Source organism: Lepus europaeus, chromosome X, assembly GCF_033115175.1.
Source record: "Lepus europaeus isolate LE1 chromosome X, mLepTim1.pri, whole genome shotgun sequence".
Classification (NCBI taxonomy): Eukaryota; Metazoa; Chordata; class Mammalia; order Lagomorpha; family Leporidae; genus Lepus; species Lepus europaeus.
In genome coordinates, this window is record NC_084850.1 from 31,177,610 (window position 1) to 31,198,625 (window position 21,016).

General features: G+C 40.3%; 1 protein-coding gene across 1 annotated transcript in view; it reads left to right on the plus strand.

Annotated features, from left to right (window-relative positions):
- Positions 1–21,016, plus strand: part of TENM1 (teneurin transmembrane protein 1) — an 893,298-nt gene that overhangs the window by 91,653 nt on the left and 780,629 nt on the right. The window lies entirely within an intron of this gene.

Below are 21,016 nucleotides of genomic sequence, written 5' to 3' on the forward strand. Positions count from 1 at the left end.
AGGGATGCTATTAATTAACAAACTTGGAAAGCATTCTGCATTTCTTTTTTTTTGTTTGAAATTTAAGTTATACAAGTTTCATGTATTTCATATACAGATTTAAGAATATAGTGATAAGTCCCTGCCCCCAAGTTCCAACCCTTCTTCCTCCTCCCTCTCACATTCCCACTCTTAAGTAAATTGAAAATAGATCTTTGTAAAAAATTATCTTAAATTCAAAGCACCCCTAAATTACAGTGGACATTTAGATTACAAAAAAGTCTTGGGTCAGATGTTATTTATGTTCTGCAAAAATGTTAGTAGAATGTGTTGGGTCCATTACTATGGGGAAAAATAGTAAATGGCAAGAATTGTTTGTGAGGTCCACATAAATATGTATTTAGAAAATACCAATATTTCTAAACAAGTATTATGATTTTCAATTAAAATTTCAACTAAAAATAACTAAGAGTCCCTTCTACTTAGCTGCTAAATTTAAATTAGAAAATTTGAACACATTTTGGAATTCAAAAGAAACTTGAGATACAATTACTGTGCAGTAAAATGTAATTTTTAAGTGCATGCACTAGTAATTTTTTTTAGTACTCAAGACACAGGCTGTTTCCATCATCCATGTGATTTTTGTGTGTGTGTGTATCCTTTGGCAGGCAATTCTCACTATCCCCAGCCTTGAGATATCATTGATCTTCTTTATGTCAGTATAGATTAGGTTTGTCTTTCCTAGAATTTCAGATTGGTGTACTAATACAATATTTACTGTTTTGTGCGTAACTTCTTTCATTCAGAACAACAGTTTATCTTGTTTCTACATCCTTGCAGTACTTTGCATTATCAATGTTAGACATTCTAACAGATGTCTAATGGTATTTCATTGTGATATAAACTTTAATTTCCCTAGTGACTAATGATGTATTTTTGTGTGCTTATTAGCCATTCCTGTATCTTTTTGGAGAAGTGTCATTCCAAATCATCTACCCACTTTTCATAATTGGGTTATTTTCCTTATTTATCGAGTTATAAAGGTCTTTCTGTGTTTTAGATACAGGTCCTATGCCAGGTAACATGTATCACTAAAATTTTCTCCCAGTCGGTGGCTTACTGCTTTATTTATCTTTTGAGGACCAAAATCTTCAAATCTTCAATCTTGATGAAACTCAACATGTTTTTCTTTAATGTTTGGTTCTTTTGCTTGTCCTTTGTGTTCTTGCATACTCCAAGGTCATGACAGTTCTTACCTGTTTTCCTCTGGTAATTCTATAAAGTTTCACATTTTAGTTTGACATTTAGGTGTATAAGGCATTTTGAGGAAATGTATATACATTGAATGAGGTAAGAGTTGAAGTTGAACTTTCCATATGGTTGTTCTAGTTATACAGACATCTATTAAAAATCATTCTTTCCTCATTGAAATTTTACCTTTTAATTTTTTTAAAGACATTTATTTGAAAGTCAGAATTACACAGAGAAGGAGAGGCAGAGAAGTCTTCATCCACTGGTTCACTCTCCAGTTAGCTGCAACATCCGGAGCTGTGCCAATGTGAAGCCAGGAGCTTCTTCTGGGTCTTCCATGTGGGTACAGGGGCACAAGGACTTGGGCCTTCTTCTTCTGCTTTCCCAGGCCATATCAGAGAGCTGGATTGGAAGTGGAGCAGCCAAGACTTGAACTATAGCCCATATGGGATGCTGGCACTGCGGGCAGTGGCTTAACCTGCTATGCCACAGCGCTGGCCCCTTACCTTTTAATTTTATGCAAAAATAATTTATATATATATATATATAGATCTGTTTTTTATAAAAGATTTATTTGAAAGGCAGAACTATATAGAAACACACACACACAGACACGGGGAGAGAGGGAGAGACATGGGGGAGAGACACAGACGAGGGGAGAGAGGGGGAGAGGCACAGACGAGGGGAGAGAGGCACACACACAGGGAGAGAGGGAGGGACACACACACACAGGGAGAGAGGGAGGGACACACACACACAGGGAGAGAGGGAGGGACACACACACACAGGGAGAGAGGGAGGGACACACACACACACAGGGAGAGAGGGAGGGACACACACACACACAGGGAGAGAGGGAGGGACACACACACACAGGGAGAGAGGGAGGGACACACACACACACAGGGAGAGAGAGAGGGACACACACACACAGTGAGCGAGGGAGAGAGACACACACACACAGTGAGCGAGGGAGAGAGACACACACACAGTGAGCGAGGGAGAGAGACACACACACACAGCGAGAGAGGGAGAGAGACACACACACACAGCGAGAGAGGGAGAGAGACACACACACACAGCGAGAGAGGGAGAGAGACACACACACACAGCGAGAGAGGGAGAGAGACACACACACACACAGCGAGAGAGGGAGAGAGACACACACACACACACAGCGAGAGAGAGAGACGGGGACACACACACACACAGCGAGAGAGAGAGACGGGGACACACACACACACAGCGAGAGAGAGAGACGGGGACACACACACACACAGCGAGAGAGAGAGACGGGGACACACACACACACAGCGAGAGAGAGAGACGGGGACACACACACACATGGAATATCACTCCATTTATTTTTCTCAATGTTTTCTTTGTACATGCCATGGACTATTAAATTTATGCCCATGTATTAGAACACACTTTTGAAATTAAACATAAAAAGGGAGAGAACAACTCAGCAATGAGTGAAATCTAGTTTTGTAAGTTTAATTTTGATGGATACCAATAAGCTTTCTGATAAGTTCAGGTGTTCTAATGAGTATTTATTCCCAACATCTGTAACTTTTTTTAGCTTTTGCTATCAGTGTCTTTTACATATATTCTCAGAACAATCTCCAAATGATCCTTTTATTCTAAAAGTTGGATTAGTGTTTTTGGTCACTGAGTAATATGTTATTTGTTCACTGATCTAGAGACATGAAGACTATAATATATATTCCTTCTTCAGAACTTTCTTTTACATTAATAACTTTGGCTATCAACTTTTATTTAAACTCACAAACCTATGTCTCCAGCCCAATATTTTATGAAATCTCTAGTTCCCAATTACCTACTTCTTGATGGATATTTTTCCACACATAAGGGTTTGTCAAGTAAAACATATCTGAAATCAAACACTTTTCCCCTCATAAGACACACACACATACAATCATTAAAATACTGGTAGTATCTGGTGTCTGGCATACAAAGACAAGTTCATGGTCTAAAAGAAAACACAGATGTCACATGAGTTATATAATCTGACAAATGACATCTAAAAAAGAGGTTATTATGGAAGCACCTGACTCTGAAGAGTAGGTTCAGATACTTCACCAAAAATATTGTATCTAAACTGGAACAGCTCAAATCCACTTTTGTCCATCAGGTAGAATAACTCATAAAATTTTTGTCTTTAGCAATGTTAGCCCATTCCATGTTTGAAAACTCAGTCATTCTTGAGTTCTCTTGAACTACAAGGTCAGTGACTAGATATTACCATTTTAATCAATATAGCCAGTTATTAACAGTGCTTACTCTGATGTCATTATTGGCTGATTTTTGAAACCTGATACCATCACTTACTAGTTGTGTCTTTTGGCATGTTAATTTCTCTGTAGCTTCAGTTTCCTTCTGTATCAAATTCAAATTATAATTCTACCTTATAGTATTATTATAAAGATAAAGTAAGGTAGTAAATTTTTTTTTAAATTTTCAAGAGGCAGATGCAGAGATAGATGAGAGAAAAGGCCCCAGTTTGCTTATTTACTCCCCAAACCTCACAATGTCCAGGGTTAGGCTGGGTCTGAAGTCTGAATTCTGGAGCCTGGGACACAATCCAATTCTGCCACAGGGGTAGGAGGAACTCAATGACTTCAGCCATCACAACTGCCTACCAGGGTCTGCATTAAGAGACACCTGGAATCAGGAGGGGAACTGGGCATTGAATTCAGGCACTAAGATATGGACTATAAAGGATCTTAACTTCTATTCCAAACTTCCATCTTAGGTATTGAATATTCATTATCTCAATACTTACCACATAAAAAATCATTCAAGAAGTGTTCACAAATATTATTATGAATATAATATTTAAATGTATCTTCCTTTCTGGCCCCTTCAACCTACCCTGGTGGCTTTTTCAAAAAAATTTAAAAAATGGTTGGAGCCGGTACTGTGGCATAGCAGGTAATGCTGCTGCCTGCAGTGCCAGCATCCCATATGGATGCTGGTTTGTGTTTTGCCTGCTCCACTTCTGATCCAGTTCTCTGCTGTGGCCTGGGACAGCAGTGGAAGATGGCTAAAGTGCTTGGACCCCTGCACCTGTATGGGAGACTTGGAGGAGGCTCCTCGTTTCGGATCTGCACAGCTCTAGCCGTTGCAGGCAATTGGGGAGTGAACCAGCGAATGGAAGATATCTCTCTCTCTCTCTCTCTCTCTCTCTCTAACTCTAACTCTGACTTTCAAATAAATAAGTAAATCTTAAAAAAAAAAAAACTTTGTTCATTTGAAAGGCAGTATGATGGGAAGAGAGAGAGAAGGTACACGCACAAGAGAGCCCTAGCGAGATTCCATCCAATGGTTCATCACTCAAGTGGCTACAATAGTTAGGGCTGAGCCAAACCAAAGCCAGGGGCTAGGAACTCCATCCTGGTCTCCCACATGGGTGGCAGAGACCTAAATTCTGGGGCCATCTACTATTGCTTCCCAGGCACATTAGTAGGAAGCTGGATCAGAAGTGAAGCAGCAGGGGCTGGAACCAGCACTCTTACGGAGGCTGACATGAGAAGCAGTGGCTTATACATTACCCACAAATTTAGTCTGCTTTTGTCACCACAGCAAGTGTTGAATCTGTACTGAAAAATGTCATGAATGTGTTCTGTTTAGCATACCACTTACATTTTCTCAAAGAAATAGTGTTGTAATTGATTATTAAATTATTAGGCCAATCCAGTAAAAATAATGCAATGCAAAAATCATTCAATATGTTTTTCTCTATAAACAAGTTACTGCATAACTTTTTTCTTTCAAATAAATTTTTTTAAAGTTACACAGGAGAGAGGCAGAGAGCGCGAGAGAGAGGTCTTCCATCCGATGGTTCACTCCCCAATTGGCTGCAACAGCCGGACTGCACTGATCTGAAGCCAGGTGCCAGGAGCTTCTTCTGGGTCTTCCATGCGGGTGCAGAGACCTAAGGACTTGGACCATCTTCTACTACTTTCCCAGGCCATAACAGAGAGCTGGACTAGAAGTGGAGCAGCTGGGTCTTGAACCGGCTCCCATATGGGATGCCGGCACTTCAGGCCAGAGCGTTAACCCACTGTGCCACGGCGCCGGTCCCATAACTTTTTTCAGTAATTTAACAAATATTTGTTGTGTGCCTATCATGTCAGGCACTATTAGGTACTTAGTCTATATCAATGAACAAAACAAAGATTCTGCACCTGAAGAGCTAATTCTCCAGTCTTAGAAAATAGGCCGCCTTTATAAATCTTACAGCTTTCCTTTCTGAATTGAAAGCAGACACACAGCTCTTCGGAGGATTCCTAAGGAATTTTCTTAGGATAGTGAGAAAGACGGTTTTCAAGGAGGCTCCTTTCCATCCTTTCTTGTTCCCTTTTTCTTTGGAGAAACAAATTGGTATATAAAACTAGTACAAGTCTGACTATTCAAAATGAATTTAGTTTTAGCATCACTTTTGAAAAGAAGTGTTAAGCTATAGTGGTCATTTCCCACCGAATTTGGATTTGGCATAAGATGAGGGTAGGAGGAATGTGGGGCTCTGGAAGGAGAGAAATGGGAACAGGGCAAAAACGGCTAGGACAGCGCTGATGAGAGCAGCTGTCAAGGGTTTGTTCACTCTTCCCCTGCCCTTTTCGCTCACCACTTTGAGCCTTGACACTTCTAATCTTTTCACTTGGAATATTCCTTTGAAGAGTATGGAGTGAAAAACCTTAGACATTCAAATGGGATTTAAGCCTTTCAGGATGGAGAGGGACTGAAAGGAAATCCCAGAAATTGACACAAGTGAAGAAAAGGATTCTCCTCTTCAAATACATCCAGGGTACAAATCTAAGTTAGGAATATCCAGTCTATACTTTTATGTCAAACAGATCTTTGTTTCTCAGCTCCTCCATTTAGAAACTTTTTACTTTTAGCAAGTTATTTAACCACTGTCTTTGCTTCTTCAAATCAGATTTAGCAAGGATACTTTATGGGTATGATTGTTGCTAGAGTTGAATGGGATAAGTACATAAAATGCTCACAAAAGTGACTGACACTTAAAAAGTAGGTGCCCTTAAATGTTAGCCCCTTTTTTCTTTTCTGTTCCCCTAAGAATTAACTTGATTTTTTTCAACATGCCTCTATGCAACTTGTACTTCCCTAGCATGAACTATCTAGATAGTGTAGCCACAAGAATCTCCTAAAAATTCTTTGTGACTATATTGTGCCATGCCAAACATGTCCATGGCTTCCCGTTATCTGCTGGGTAGAGATCAAACTTAATCCAAGAAAGTCCTCCCAATTGAAACCCAACTATTTCTCACTACCACCCTACATGAATATTTTATTCAAACCCAATTTTGTTAGCATGAGTATTTCTCCAATAGGTCAGAGTACTTTGTTTAAACAAAGATAGAGGTTTGACTTAGGGCTTGAGAGAGGCTGGTGATGTGATGTTTGGGCTGCTGATTGATGTCATCCTCCTGTCTTAAACACTGAGAAAATATTTGATTCCCCTTTACCCCCAAACATTAAAATGTCCTATGAAGGGTAAATATCCTTTTTTAAAAGATTTATTTATTTTTTTATTAGAAAGTAAGAGTTATAGAGGAAGGGAGAGAGAAATCTTCCATCTACTGGTTTACTCCCCAGGTGGCTGCAATGGCCAGGGCCGGGCCTGGTCAAAGCCAGGAGCTTTTTTCTTGTCTAACATGTATACTGCAGGAGCCCAAGAACTTGAGCCACCTTCCACTGTTTCTCCCAGGCCACTAATAGGGAGCTGGATTGGAAATGGAGCAAGCAGGACACAAACTGGCACCAATATAGGATGCCAGCATTCCAAGCAGTTTTACCCACTATGCCACAATGCTGACCCTGGATAGATATTTTATATGAATTTCATTATTGTCAGAAAATGTTTTTTAAATTAATTATAAGGCATCAAATCTATATAAGACATTATCCTAGAAATGAGGATTATAATGAGCTTCTCAATGAATCACAAGAAAAATATTTTTAATAAATTATAACACGTGATACTGCCCTTCTCTGTGTATCTGTGTGCATGTGTATATCACTTTATGTGTGTGTATTCTGCCAAAATAGTAAAGTATGGCCAATTAATGCAGTTAATCATTCACTGAGAGTGTAAGAGTTGAGCATATATTTGAAGTATGTGACACTTCAAGGAGAACAAGAAGGGTAGTGGTAGGATATGGAGAACATTTGAAACAGGGAGAAGATACAGAGAGTTGTGAAGTGGTTTTATATGTTCGCAGAATCATACAAAGTCTAATGAGGCTTCAACACAGTGTTGGAATGGGAACAGAGTGGAAAATTATAGTGTTGAATGTTGGACATAGTTTGGGAATTGTATTACAACAATTATTGTAATTACTTATCACACCCTATGGGCTAGGCACTATATAAAAAACTGTATATGCATCACCTTTTCCAAAGCTTTGTATCAACTATCTGAGATAGAGGGATTATTATGTCCATTATATAGATGAGGAAACTGAAGAAAAGATTAATTTCCCAAGATCACCAACCAGAAATGACAGAAGAGTTGAGCCTAGGTTTATTGGACCAGGATCTATGAGCATGAGTGACTGAGGAATTGCTGGTGGTGAGGTGAAGACAGAACGATGAGACTCTGATGTGTCCTCTGAGACTGAAAGACGATGTGGTTTAGTAACTTGTTTGTTGTTGGAGGTTAAAAAAGAATGAGGAGTAGAAGATGACTCTAGTGTGGCTTCTTGTATGGGAGATGTGGTTTAGTGGATATGATAATTTCATTTGTATAGATAAAGAATTTAGGAGGGAGTAGTGGTAGACATTAAGTGATTTAGATGTTTCTGTGATTTTCAAGATCTGAAATGCATTGAAGGTGGTTTCTAGACAATTACCAAAACAGATCAAAAGATCCGCGTTGTACATAAAAACCTGGACCCGTCAACATATAAACAATAGTTGGAAGTATGAATATAAATAAAATTACCCAGGAGGAATGTAAAAAATGAAATCGTTTCATTTGCAACAAATGGAGGAATCTGGAAAACAGCATGCTGAGTGAAATAAGCCAGTCCCAAAGGGACAAATATGTCCTCCTGATCAGTGACAACTGAGCACCTAAAAGGAAACCTGTTGAAGTGAAATGGACACCATGAGAAACAATGACTTGATCAGCGTTGTCCTGTCGAGGAACAACTTACTACTTTATTGCTTTTAGTATTTTTTGTTCTACTTAATACCATTGGTTGAACTCTTTAATTAACACACAATTATTCTTAGGTGTTTTACATTTAACTGAAAAGTGATCCCCACTAAATATGAGTGGGAATAAGGGAGAAGATGTACAGTTCGGCACATGCTCAATTAGACTTCCCCCTAATGGTAGAGTTAGAAACGTGCCAGGGGATTACAATTCAGTCCCATTAACATGGCATGTACCAATGCCATCTCACTAGTCCAAGTGATCAGTTTCAGTTCATAATTGATCACACTGATAGGATTAAGAGTCAAAGGGATCACACAAAGAAGACTAGTGTCTGTTAATACTAACTGATAGAATAAAACGGGAGAGAATGATCCAACATGGGAAGCTGGACACACAGCAGATTCATAGAATGGCAGATGTCCTAAACAGCACTCTGGCCTCAGAATCAGCCCTTAAGGCATTCTGACCTGGCCAAAGAGCCCATGAGAGTATTTCAGGAATGGAAAGCCAAGACACTGTGGCAAAAAAGTGTCCTAAATGAGAGATCTGAGTGAGATCCCAGTGGGAACAAGGGGCCATCAATGAAGGAGGTACCCTTCTCTGAAGGAAGGAGAGAACTTCCACTTTGACTATGATCTTGTCTAAATAAGATCGGAGTCAGCAAACCCAAGAGGTTTCCATAGCCTTGGCACCTCATGACAAGGGCCTCAGGTGATTACTGACATCATAAATAAGAGTGTCAATTGTTAAATCAACAACAGAGTCACTATGCACTTACTCCTCATGTAGGATCTCTGTCCTTAATGTGTTCTATGTGAATTGATGGTATAACTAGTACTCAAACAGTACTTTACACTTTGTTCCTGTGTGGGTGCATACTGTTGAAATCTTTACTTAGTATATACTAAGTTGATCTTATTATTTTTTTTTTTGACAGGCAGAGTGGACAGTGAGAGAGACAGAGAGAAAGGTCTTCCTTTTTGCCATTGGTTCACCTTCCGATGGCTGCCGTGGCTGGCACGCTGCGGCCGGCGCACCTCGCTGATCCCAAGGCAGGAGCCAGGTGCTTCTCCTGGTCTCCCATGGGGTGCAGGGCCCAAGGACCTGGGCCATCCTCCACTGTACTCCTGGGCCACAGCAGAGAGCTGGCCTGGAAGAGGGGCAACCGGGACAGAATCCGGCACCCCGACCGGGACTAGAACCCGGTGTGGTGGCGCTGCAAGGTGGAGGATTAGTTATTGAGCTGCAGCACCGGCCCTAAGTTGATCTTATATAAAGATAATTGAAAATGAATCTTGATGTGAATGGGATGGGAGAGGAAGAGGGAGATGGGATGGTTGCGGGTGGGAGGGAAGTTATGAGGGGAAAAAAGCTGCTGTAATGCAAAAATTATACTTTGGAAATTTATATTTATTAAATAAAAGTTAAAAAATAAGTGTAAATAATGAAAAAAAGAGACCAGACCACTAGGGATGGAGTACTCCTTTCCTGACATAATTTATCATTTTCCTTGTGAAAATACAAACTTCATAGTGTTTTGTAGGGTATGTTTTTAGAACCTCAGAACTCCATTGAATTATCAGCTACTTGAGAAGAGGGACATCTCTGATTAGTTTCTAAAAGCTATCCATCATTTAACAGTGTGCATTGGGTAAATTCATTTTATTGGGTAGTCCTAGGAAATGGGGGTCTGAGGACAGTACAGTGAGAGGCTTTGAGTTGTTAACTAGGAAACAGGGTGAGAGATGGATTGGTAACAGTGGAGGTGAGAAGGTTCCTACTGCTCCATTCTTAACCAAGGACTGAGCTCTTTTCTCCATTCAAATATGGTAATATAGTCATGTACAACGTGTAAATTTTGTGTTTTATTAAGATTATATTTGATTTAGTGAAAGCAGGGAGAAGTCCTTCAACTTGAGCTTTAATATTGCACAGAAAATTTCTAACTGTAGTAAATAATAAACTAAGCTTTTATTCATTTTGTTGAAAATTGAAGAATAATGTTTCAGCATGGCATCACAATACAACTGTTTAAATGAAGTATCCAGTGATTATTTTGGGATTTGAGAAGACACGAGGCACTGAATAAAAGCCAAGCATTGTTATTTCATTGTTGCTAAAAGACAAAATCAATACTTGATTACTCTGAATTAGTATATCCAGCCATGCAAATCTTTAACCTCAGATTAACTAAATGTAGGACCATGACCCAACCCACAACAGTAACATTTAGAAATAGAGAATTAACTGATGCAGAGCCTGTTTGTAAAGTGTGGAGTTGTACTGCTGCCCAAGCTAGTTTTCTGAGTCTCATTCTGAGGTAGCTGCAGAATATGTCAGCAGAATTTTAATTAATTGGCATTTCTGTGACCCTTTTCTTTTTGACAGGCAGAGTGGACAGTGAGAGAGACAGAGAAAGGTCTTGCTTTGCCGTTGGTTCACCCTCCAATGGCCGCCGCGGCCGGCGCACCGCGCTGATCTGAAAGCAGGAGCCAGGCGCTTACCCTGGTCTCCCATGGGGTGCAGGGCCCAAGCACTTGGGCCATCCTCCACTGCACTCCTGGGCCATAGCAGAGAGCTGACCTGGAAGAGGGGCAACTGGGACAGAATCCAGCGCCCTGACTGGGACTAGACCCTGGTGTGCTGGCGCTGCTAGGCAGAGGATTAGCCTGTTGAGCCACGGCGCCGGCTTGTGACCCTTTCCTTCCTTCTACGTCTACTCTTTCTATAACATAGCTCATAAATTAGGCCTTTTAACCCTCTGTGATTCTTTGCATCACATTAAATGTCTCCTTTGTTAGAATTCCAAATAGTTGTACAAATTTCTATTCTTCCTGTCTCTAAATATTCTTTGTACCATTCAAATTTAATAACTATGTATTGAGTACCTGCTGTTTGTTAGGTAGTTTACTAGACATTAGAGCTGTACCATCTGCTAGTTCATTCCCTAGTTGGCAAGGAATTTTTCTGTATATTCTATGATGATGCATAGATGATATACAAACAAATACATAAATCAGATCATTTCAAGTAGTGATTTGTACCACGAAGACAATAAAGTAATGGGGTAGGGTGATTTGACAGTGGTGGTGGTAGTGGAGATCTGGGAAACATTAATGAAGATTGCCATCAGAGATGAAACCTGAATGATAGGGAAAAAATGACCAGACAAAAATCAAGAGAGAAGATCCCAGACAGAAAGAACAGTAAGTGCAAAGCCTCCAAGCGTAGAATGAGTTGGCAAGTATAAGGAATAAAAATGTTAGTGTGAACGGAGTATAGTGACATGGATTATGGGGTTACTATATGACGTGAAGTCAGAGAGGCAGGTGGAATTCAGAACATCCACGGCCTTATGGGAGATGATATAAAGGACAAAAGGAAATCCTTGTTGGGTTTGGTACTGTAGCTTCTGAAATTTACCTTGCATCTACCTTGTTTCTTGGAATCTTGCTTCTTGCTATAGTAGCTGATGCTCAGTTTTCACTGCCTCAGGACATATATCTCCAGTGATTTATAACCAGCTTTTCTGCTATCACTGCCTCTGCAATTTCACTTCTCTCTGTCTTGGCTCTGAGTGGGAGTGTGTTGTTACCACAGGAACACATCCAGAATCGGGGTTCTGGTCATAAAAGGATTCCCCAGCTGGCACTGTGGCTTAACAGGCTAATCCTCTGCCTTGTGGTGCCTGCACACCGGGTTCTAGTCCCGGTTGGGGCACCAGATTCTATCCCGGTTGCCCCTCTTCCAGGCCAGCTCTCTGCTATGGCCCGGGAAGGCAGTGGAGGATGGCCCAGGTCCTTGGGCCCTGCACCTGCATGGGAGACCAGGAGAAGCACCTGGCTCCTGGCTTTGGATCAGCACGGTGCGCCAGCCGCAGCGGCCATTGGAAGGTGAACCAACCGCAAAAAGGAAGACCTTTCTGTCTCTCTCTCACTATCCACTCTGCCTGTCAAAAAAGATTAAAAAAAAAAAAAGATTCCCCCTTGAGATTCAAGGATTGTTTACAGTCCATGTCTCTACTGTCGATGAACAGTATTTTCTGCTTACTACTTGTTGAATTCTTAACTTGGTGTAGGGTTAATCTTATGAGTATAAAATAAACAGTATGTCATTACAAAAATTAGAAGAAAAAATAGGAAGATGTAGGGTAGAAGTATCAATATGCTGCTTAATACATATGAAATATATGAAATTTGTTGACATTACAAATATTTTTAAAAGGATTCCATATCATGAATCTTACTGGTATAGATAAGTGGAATTTCTTACAGCAACACTCCTCAGACAGATGTTTGAAGGTACCCCAGGAAGGCATCTCTCAAAAGGAATCCACAGAAGATACTTGCAATATCATTGCTTTAAACATCTGCTTCATGAGGACATGCCAGTATAATAAAAACTTTTGGTGCCTGGTAAGGAATTTTTTTATCTCTTGTTTAATGAATATAAATTTCCAAAGTACAGCTTATGGATTACAATGGCTCCCCCCCCCCAATAACTTCCCTCCCACCTGCAACCCTCCCCTTTCCTGCTCGCTCTCCCCTTCCATTCACATCGATTCATTTTCAATTCTCTTTATATACAGAAAATCAGTTTAGTATATATAAAGATTTCAACAGTTTGCCCTCACATAGCAACACAAAGTGAAAAAATGCTGTTGGAGTACTAGTTATAGCATTAAATAACAGTGTACAGCACATTAAGGACAGAGATCCTACATGATATTTTTTCAAAAAAAAATTGATAAATTGGAAATTACATAGAAAATTAAACACCAAGTTTTTTTCATTTTCAATTATCTTTATATACAGAAGATCGATTCAGTATATACTAAGTAAAGATTTCATCAGTTTGCACCCACGTGTAAACACAAAGTGTAAAAATACTGTTTCAGTACTAGCTATAGCATTACTTCACATTGGACAACCCATTAAGGACAGATCCCACATGGGACGTAAGTACACAGTGACTCCTGTTGTTGACTTAACAATTTGACACTCTTGTTTATGGCGTCAGTAATCTCCCTAGGCTCTAGTCATGGGTTGCCAAGGCTATGGAAGCCTTTTGAGTTTGCCGACTTCGATCGGCAGGGTCATAGTCAAAGTGGAAGTTCTCTCCTCCCTTCAGAGTAAGTTACCTCCTACCTTGATGACCCCATTTTTTCCACTGGTGATCCCAATGGTAAGGAGAGAGGGAGGGGGAGAGGGGGAAGGATAGAGGTCTTCCCTCTGATGGTTCACTCCCCAATTAGCTGCAATGGCCAGAGCTGAGCAGATTGGAAGCTAGGAGCCAGGAGCTTCTTCCAGGGTTCCCACACAGGGGCAGGGGCCCAAGGGCTTGGGCCATCTTCTACTGCTTTCCCAGGCCATAGTAGAGAGCTGAATTGGAAGTAGAGCAGCCGAGTCTCGAACTGGCGCCCAAATGGGATGCTGGTGCTTCAGGCCAGGGCATTAACCTGCTGTGCCATAGCGACAGCCCCTAATAAGGAATTTTGAAAAGGCAATCTAGAGATCTGAAATTTCTCTACCTCTCCATCATCCTAGTCTAAGATGGAGAATGTAAATAGAGGCTTTAAGTCTTTAGAAAAACACTGTCATTTGGGATTCTGTCAGCATGGGTAAAATTGCCCACTAAGCACTCTAGTTTCCCTTTTTGAGATACTATGGGCACAAAACTGTCAAAAATAACCTTCTCTATTTGTACTATATTTTCTCCAGTTCTCAAACCTTATCACAGATGCAAATTAATCTCATCATCAAACTAATTGTACACAGTAGGTTTTATGTTAATGATTATGAAACTGAGGACCATAGAAAAGGCTCCCAGAAAAATATCAATGTTTATATAAAATGTAGGGAAATTAACAAATGTGCTTAGTATCTTTGAAACAGAGCCATGAGGGTTTTATTTTATAATTCAGTTATGGAAGATGAATAAGATGACTTCTTTGTTACTACAGACAAATTTGAAAGAGTAAAGTTAGTATATAGTTGTTACTAGAAAGCGGCTATGAATTTTTCTGACAGTTTTGTTTAGATTTCCTATAGCTAAGATGAACTTTTCAGACAAACATTTCCCTTTTTTCTTTTTTCTAGTTCTCCTTGGTGTAGCTCTAGATTAAGTCATTCAATTTTAGTATCTTGTTCACTGAGTTGAGTACCATTTTTAGGAATATCAAATTTTCTTTTTTAATGTGAGGAAATTGGCTGTTTCCTATTGGGTTAGGAGGTATGGTTGAGGTTAGAAGGACTGAACCTGTGAAATAGAAGATGTTTTTACTAATGAAGAATAGACTCTACTTATATACAGTGGCAGATGGGACCCAACAAGGTCTGGAATTTTTTGAAGGGATTTGACAATTGCCTCAGTTGGAAGCATGAAGTTAGAAAAAACAGTGCCATTTCCCTAGGCTTTTGTAATCAGTGGTTTACCAGGTGTAAATCGCATCCCTTTCAGAGAATTGTTGTCCTGAAGGAAAAGTTTGGAAAGTAGCTGTGAAAGAGAAATTGAACTCATTTTTAATAAAGATTAATTTTTTAATTTATTTGAAAGGCAGAGTTAGAGAGGTAGAGACAGAGAAAGGTCTTCCATCCCCAAATGGCTGCAATGGCTAAAGCTGAATCAATCTGAAGCCAAGAGCTTCTTCTGGATCTCCCATGTGGGTGCAGGGGCCCGAGACTTAGGCCATTCTTCACTACTTTCCCAGGCCATAATCAGGGAGCTGGATTGGAAGTGGAGCAACTGGGTCTTGAACTGGCACCCATATGGGATGCTGTCACTGCAGGCCAGGGATTTGACCTGCTGTGCCACAGTGCTGGCCCCAAATTAAACTCATTTTTATAGACTTCCTAAAACATGCTAGGAACTGTGACAATATTTTTCTGAATGCTATCCAATCTATTTTCCAGAAAAAAAATAGGATATAAAATACTAAAATGCATTTATAAATACATATATTTATAACATATTAAACATATGTAATATATAACAAAAATACTAAGCCTTTTTTACAGGTGAGAAGATGCCTATGATCCTCTTTTTTTTGAAGATTTATTTATTTATTTGAAAGTCAGAGTTACAGAAGGAGAGACAGTTTTTCCATCTGCTGGTCCACTCACCAATTGGCTACAATGGCTGGAGCTGCGCTGATCTGAAGCCAGGGGTGTCTTCCGGGGCTCCCACATGGAGACAGGGGCCCAAGGATTTGGGCCATCTTCCACTGCTTTGCCAGGCCATAGCAGAGAGCTGAATAAGAAGTAGAGCAGCTGGGCTTGAAATGGGAATCAAGGCACCTTATTATGTACAAGGTACCATTAAGACCTCAATTGTGGGGCCCGCACCATGGCACACTAGGTTAATCCTCCACCTGTGGTGCCGGCATCCCATATGGGTGCCTGTTCTATTCCCCGTTGCCTCTCTTCCAGTCCAGCTCTCTGCTGTGGCCTGGGAAAGCAGTAGAGGATGGCCCAAGTCCTTGGACCCCTGCACCCACATGGGAGACCAGGAAGAAGCAACTTGCTCCTGGGTTCGAATTGGCATAGCTCTGGCTGTTGTGGCCATTTGGGGAGTGAACCAATGGAAGGAAGACTTTTCTCTGTCTCTCCCTCTCACTGTAACTCTACCTGTCAAATAAATAAAATCTTTAAAAAAAAAACCTGAATTGTTAGCTACAAATGAAAACAAGATGAAAAATGTGTATTCCTCTCATGATGAATTTATAATATTGAAAGCAAATTAATTTTTATAAGATTTATATAAAAAATTACTAGAGCAGGGAGCATCTAGGAAAAGCCAAAAATAATTGGAAAGGCAAATCTATATATTATAACACACACACTTACCTTTTGCATTGTAGTTAAAGTAAACTTTTTTGATTACAAAGGGAAATTAATTTGCAATGCTAAGTTGCTACCTCAAAGAGAATAACTTCTTGAAATTCCAAATGTGGTATTTTAAAATTATTTCAGGTTAGGGTTATTTTCATCATGGAAATGTGTTGTGATATTTCATATACTTTGCAGATTTCTTCTTACAATTTTGACCTATCTCTAGGACATAATCTTACAAAATCACCTCTAACCCTTATCTCTTGATGACTAGATACTGAGATGGGACATTGTGAACTTGATCTGACAACTTAATAAGATGTAATAAGACCTGAAATAGGGGCAGTGCCCTTTCAACTGAGAAGATCTAGATAGGTACAGAATCTTCTAAGGGGTGTGTTGAATTAAATTCCCCTTAAACTATTAAATGCCTTTTCCTATTTCAAACTAAAATGTGATCAGTTGAAATATTGGCGAGAAACATGTCATTAGTGAAAACTCCAATGAAGACAGTTGGCTTTGGGTTTGATTTTCCTGTTTTTGCGGTTAGCTTAGCACCAGATGGTGCCCTAGTGAGTTCTGTATAAATAATACAATCATAGGGTTGAGTGATTCTCTACCAGTCACAGACTCAAGCAGAAAATAGCACTTGTCTTTCCACAGAAGCTCATGTAGATTCTCTTATTGCTGAATTGTTCTTATGCAGTTCTAACCCTTAAATTGTTGTTATAGTTGGTGTTTTTTTACCCAGTTTCTTTATGGGGCAGGCAAGCAGCCAAATCCTCATTCTGATCCAGAGGGAAAGGCTGCTAGATGTGAGAATCTTCAGCTAGATACATCTATCCATTGCATAAGGGAGAGGCAAATAAGCAAAATCTCCGCATTTCCTGTTTGAGAGAGAAGGGTGGCCTTAATACTTCCTTAAGAACTGGCAAACACTAGGGGCTGTGGGAACTAGTTTGCTTCTAGAAGGAAGCCTTGTAGCAACTTCATACAGACTTTCAAGGTCTAGCTTAAGCACCAACTCTGGTCCATGATGTGCAATGATCTTTCTCTGGTTCATATGGCAATTACAGTTTGTACCTCAAGACCTAGCTCTTCATTATATACTGTTTTATATTATACCTTCCCCCACACCTGTCCTTTTAGATATGTCTTGTCTCACCTGTGACATTGTAAGTTTCTCAAATCTATTTTCTTCCAATCTTCACTGCTGAACAGAGAACTGGCATTTAATAACTGTTAGCTTGGCAACACATATGTGGGTCACAGTTTCCATACATTGGAGCAGTTTTTATGGTCAGATTCCCATTGAATGAACGAGGTTTATATATTCTGACACAACAGAATCTAGTTTCTTAGAGTTAATACAGAAAATTAAAAAACCTTCTTTGAACATCCTTTTTTTTTTTTTTTTTTTTTTTTTGCTGTTCTGAACATTTGGCCCCTATCATAGCAAACCACAGAAAAACTGATGTCGTGCATTGGGGGAAAAGAGGGAGAATCACTAAGAACCTTTCTTCTTTTGAAAATTCTCTATTTTTACTTTGTAAGTGTAAATAATCATACAATGTGTCCAACATCCACATAGACTTGCAAGAAAATTGATGTACCCCCAATGTCTTTCTAATTCAGCTTGTGGCTCTAACTCCGCATGATTGTTTTCTATGTGTTAGATCTTTTGGGTGACCTTGAAAAAGGTCATTAGTGTATCCATGTCTGCTACTTGAACTAATGATTTACTAATTGTTCCACATGACCCGTTTCACGTATTACCCAATATATTTTATGGTCAATAGCAAAGTTCCCAAAGTGTGTATGTGGAATACTAGTTTTCCATAATGATGCCTCCCAGAAAAGCAATTGGTTGTTTGGAGAAAGGTTATGTACTCTGCTTACCTTCTGGCACATCACATAGTGTATTGAAGGCTCTGAGGAGTCCTGCAGTCAAAACAATATCTGTTTATCTTGGCATTTAGCAAACATATTCGACCCGAGGAAGGGAAATAATATTTAGTGGGCATCGTGTGTCAAGCCTACATTAGCTTATCAAATCTTTATGCTTAGATTCTAAATTAGGTATTATCCATATTTAAAGATTAAGAATTGAGGTTTTGTTGTATTAAAATGTTAGATTATTCTTCACTCTGCCACCAATTAACTGTATACAACCATTTTGGACAAATCAGTCAATCTTAATTTCCTTATTGGTTACACATGTTAAAATGATAAAGTTGGTTTTAAAGATGAAATGAGTTGAATTTATAGTACTACATTTCAGCAAAAAATTCAAAAAAATTAGGATTTATGCTCTCCAGAATTAGGAGCAAGAGGGCAAACACTAGTCATAGGAAACAACATATTCACTCAAAACATCGAATGCTGGCTTTTGTTCTTAGAAGTTTAATACTTAGCAAACAAAAAATAGTTGTAGCTGTCCAGAAAGGTCATCAGAACACATTTTCATTTATAAGTATTGTGTATTTTGATAGCCAGACTATTAGATTGAGGTACTGATCAAATTGGGTAGTACAGCATTAAGACATACAGTGGTACTGTTATGAAATTGAGACTAGGGGCTGGCACAGTGCCGGCATCTCATATGGGCACCAGTTCGAGTTCAGCTGCTCCACTTCTGATCCAGCTCTCTGCCATGGCCTGGGAAAGCATTACAGGATAACCCAAGTCCTTGGGCGCCTGCACCTGCATGGAGACATGGAGGAAGCTCATGGCTCCTGGCTTCGGATTGGCACAGCTCCGGCCATTGCGGCCAATTGGGGGATGAACCAGCGGATGAAAGATGTCTCTCTTCTCTCTCTTCTCTCTCTTCTCTCTCTTCTCTCTCTTCTCTCTCTTCTCTCTCTCTCTCTCTCTTCTCTCTCTTCTCTCTCTCTTCTCTCTCTTCTCTCTCTTCTCTCTCTTCTCTCTCTTCTCTCTCTTCTCTCTCTTCTCTCTCTTCTCTCTCTTCTCTCCTCTCTCAACTCTGACTTTCAAATAAATCTTCTTTAAGATATTGAGACTAGAAGTACATTAAGGCTGCATACTAGAGCTTTGCTCATTAAGTGCAACTTTCCTTGCTGCTATGGTTTTAAGCTAGAAACTGAGTTTCATTTTTTACTTATTAAGTTGATGTTGTATAACCTACTTGTGTCTCTGCCTCATGCCACTGACTCTACCATATACAAGTGGTACCTCATTCCTGGGGCTCTGTTATCTCTCAACTTATCACATTCACCATATGAAGTAAACTCACTTCTCCTTGACCTTCTACAAGCTCAGTTTTTAATGATTTTGATGTAGATTCATTTCTCCCCAATTTATGAGAGCCTTTTTAAAATGTTCTGTTTGTCGGCCGGCACCGCGGATCACTAGGCTAATCTTCCGCCTGTGGCGCTGGCACCCCGAGTTCTAGTCCCAGTCAGGGCACCGGATTCTGTCCCAGTTACTCCTCTTCCAGTCCAGCTCTCTGCTGTGGCCCGGGAGTGCAGTAGAGGATGTCCCAAGTGCTTGGGCCCTGTACCCACATGGGAGACCAGGAGGAAGCACCTGGCTCCTGGCTTCAGATCGGCGCAGCACGCTAGCCGTAGCAGCCATTTGGGGGGTGAACCAATGGAAGGAAGACCTTTCTCTCTGTCTCTAACTCTGCCTGTCATAAAATTATGGCTGGCGCCATGGCTCAGTAGGCTAATCCTCTGCCTTGCGGCGCCGGCACACGGGGTTCTAGTCCTGGTCAGGGCACCGATCCTGTCCCGGTTGCCCCTCTTCCAGGCCAGCTCTCTGCTGTGGCCAGAGAGTGCAGTGGAGGATGGCCCAAGTTCTTGGGCCCTGCACCCCATGGGAGACCAGGAGAAGCACCTGGCCCCTGCCATCGGAATAGCGCGGTGCGCCGGCCGCAGCGCGCCTACTGCGGCGGCCGTTGGAGGGTGAACCAACGGCAAAAAGGAAGACCTTTCTCTCTCTCTCCCTCTACTGTCCACTCTGCCTGTCAAAAATTTTAAAAAAATAAAAATAAAAATAATAAAATTATTATAAAGTGTTCTGTTTGTAAATTCGATAAATAAGTAATACAATACATAATATAAACTAGTTCCTGCTCTCTGTAGGCTTATTCTACATGCCAGCTTGAATGTGGAGATGAGTTTATGACAGTGGAGAAGAGGACTGCTAATTAGACATCTTCCTTGCAAAATTGTGAACTGATTTTCTTGTTACCCAAGTTGAACTGAATCCCGTTTTCAATCTAGAAGTAATTACCTAGGCAGTGCACAATTGAACTGAGGCAGCCTGCATTTTGCATTCTGCATCCCTGAACTGTCATTAGCTGATGTCATAAATATTGATATATAGTATAATACTCCACCAAGTTTATTAAAAGAATAATTTAGAAGTCTATAGTGGTTTTATCATCCAGGGTTCTACCATTCTCAGAAGTGCGATGAGTGTTTCCGTGGCTTTCCTAGATTTTGTATTTATGAGTTGTTTATGGCTCTGACATTATTTTATGCCAGAATTCATTAACCTTTAAAAAGTTTCTGATATGGTAAGACACTATTGTCACCTCTGGTTTTCAGACACACAGGATGCATCCTAAAGGGAGGAGATGGAACTGATAGCATTCAGATTTGCTGGAAGCGACTTTGTTTGGCCACTTGGTCTCTGAGGTATAGCGCTGGCTAAAGTGGAGAAAGCAGAACTGCTTCTGATGTGATGACATTCTGATTCCTTTGTTACAGCCCCAAATTACAAG